General features: G+C 32.7%; 1 pseudogene; it reads left to right on the forward strand.

The window, feature by feature from the left end:
- Positions 1-328: 328 nt before the first annotated feature.
- On the forward strand, positions 329-1,838 carry LOC126931314 (lupus La protein-like; annotated as a pseudogene).
- Positions 1,839-2,933: the final 1,095 nt, after the last annotated feature.

The raw sequence follows: 2,933 nt of genomic DNA on the forward strand, positions 1-2,933 counted from the left end.
CCCCAAAAAAAAAAAAATATATATATATGTGTGTGTATATATATATACACACACACACACACAAATTTCTTGGCAGTTATATATTTTGATCAAACCTCTACAGGAAATGCAGGAAATAGAGAAACATATTAACATATTAAGTAACTCCTCAGGTATACAATCTCTAAAATCCAGAATGTGAGACATTCTACACAACAAATAACTGACTTCATTGTTAAATAAATAAAGAAAAAAAAAAAGAGGGAACTGTTACAGATTAAAAAGAGATCTAAATCAATTAAATGCAACAGATAGACTTGGCTTGGATCACGATTAGAATAAAATAATGATAAAAAGGCATGAGGTAATTAGGGAAATTTGAACATCGATTAAGTATTTGATGATATGGAGAAGTTGTTGAATATTTTATTTTATTTATATAGAGAGACTGGGCCTCATTATATTAACTAGACTGGTCTCAAACTCCTGGCCAGAAGTGACCCTCCTTCCTTGGTCTCCCAAAGTGCTAGGATTACAGGCATGAGCCACTGCACTCGGCCCTGGCATATTTTGTTCTATGGTGAACATCTATAGCCCCAACTACTACAGAGGCTGAGGTGGGAGGATCTCTTCACCCCAGGAGTTTGAGGCTGCAGTGCACTATGATTGAAAGCTGGGTACCTTTGAAGATAATGAAATTCAACAGGTCAAGTCATCTAATAATAGACTTTACTGTAACTGCAGAAGCACTTAGAAAATCCAAGGCAGAACTCATGGAAATCAGTGAAGATAAAACTAAATTCAGAAGGTCTTCAAGCAAGCCCCTCCCAGAAATGACTGATGAGTCTAAAACTGATGTAAAAACAGATCTGTTTATATCAACGGCTTCCCAACTGATGCAACTCATGATGACATAAAAGAATGGCTAAAAGATAAAGGTCAAGTACAATATTCAGATGAGAGGAACATTGCATAAAGCATTTAAGGGATCAGTTTTTGCTATGTTTGGTAGCATTGAATCTGCCAAGAAATTTGTAGAGACCCCTGGCCAGAAATACAAAAGCACAGACCTGCTAATACTTTTCAAGGAAGATTACTTTGCCACACAAAAAAAAAAAAAAAAAAAAAAAAGAAGAAGAAGAAAGAGAACAAAATGAAGTGGAAGCTAAATTAAGAGCTAACAAAGAGTGAGAAGAAAAACAAAAGTTAGAAGAAGATGCTGAAATGAAATATCTAGAAGAAGATTGGATGCTTGCTGAAATTTTCAGGTGACTTAGATGATCAGACGTGTAGAGAAGAGTTACACATTCTTTTCTCAAATCATGGTGAAATAAAATGAATAGACCTTGTCAGAGGAGCAGAACAGGGGATGTATAATTCTAATTAAAGTAAATGCCAAGGAAGTATTGGGTAAAGCCAAAGACACGAGTAATGGTAACCTACAATTAAGGAACAAAGAAGTGAATTGGGAAGTACTAGAAGGAGAGGTGGAAAAAGAAGCATTGAAAAAAATCTTAGAAGACCAACACAAGAATCCCTAAACAAATAGAAGTCAAAACGTTGCAGATTTAAAGGAAGAGGAACAGGTAATTAAGCTGTCTGGCCTGGGTCTGCTAAAGGAAAAGTACGTTTCAAGTTTAAAAAAACTAAATCTGCTAATGATGGTGAACAGGATGAAAATGGTGCAACTAGACTAGTGAAACGAGCAAGAGAAGAAACAGACAGAAGAACCTGCATCAAAACAACAGCAAATTGTGTCAGTAGCTTAGTAAACCAGTAGTTTAGTAAACACATTTTTTATTTATTTTAATTAGGTTTTAAGCTGCTTTTGTTTTGGGGAGCTTTTAAAATGAAAAACAAATTAGGTCCACTTCAATATCCATATGTGAGAAAGGAGAAGTTCTTTTGTTGTTTAACTTGTCTTTTTTTGTTATCCAAATGAGGATTTTTAAAAATGCATAGTTCTGTATGTGTTGTTTCAGATTATTCAAGTATTGAAAGGAGCAGTCTTCCCCTAAATTGCCTTTGTAATATGATAATGTTAGTACAAGCTAATAAAATATATTCTTTATTAAAAAACAAAACAAAAACAAAATAATCCACAGGGTTTGGCAAGTGATAAATGAAACAGAACAAGAGCAATAAGGAATGCATGATTGCTGAAGCTGGATAATGGTAGGTTGGCTCATTAAACTATTCTCTTGCATTCATATATATTTGTCTAATTTCCAAAATAAAAATAGGCAAAACAAAGTCCTTCATCACCTACAAATTATTTCCTGAAAGTAACTTCCACTAACAGTTTTTTATATTGTTTTCCAGACATCTTCCATGTATACGAAGGCAAGTTCATGTCTATCTATATATGTATATGTATATGCAAGTGTATATCATTTTTAAAGCAATGGAAATCATTCTGTATAAGACAAATAAAATGAAATGAAATAAATTAAAGCCCCCAGGTATTTGTCTACATAATAGCAAACATCTGAATATTTACATAAATATATGTATGTGTAATGGTTTTGGAGCAGGAGAGAGTCAACATCTATAAATCTAGCCTGTCAGATTTGACTGTTTTTTAATGTGATATTAAAAGTGTAATAGTTATTTTTACATTAATAAAAATCTTCCTCATAAATACATACACTTTTTTGAATTAAATAATACATATTTTGGAATCATGAATAGACAGTTCTTGCATACACTTTCCCTCTTCACCAAATGATTGCTTAATAGAGATTGTGTATAAGAGTCTTAGGAAACATTTGCTTAAGGAAGCAAAATTTAAATTTACTTTTACTAAAAGATCCTCAAAGTTCATATTTTTGACATATTCTGTAAACCCCTATAATCTAATACATAGCTTTATACCTAGAAATCATTTGATAAATACATCATTGCATATGATGTGCTGTCAATGTTGAAGTTGATAATGATAAAATGTAGGCCCT

The sequence above is a fragment of the Macaca thibetana genome, chromosome 11 (assembly GCF_024542745.1).
Source record: "Macaca thibetana thibetana isolate TM-01 chromosome 11, ASM2454274v1, whole genome shotgun sequence".
NCBI lineage: Eukaryota > Metazoa > Chordata > Mammalia > Primates > Cercopithecidae > Macaca > Macaca thibetana.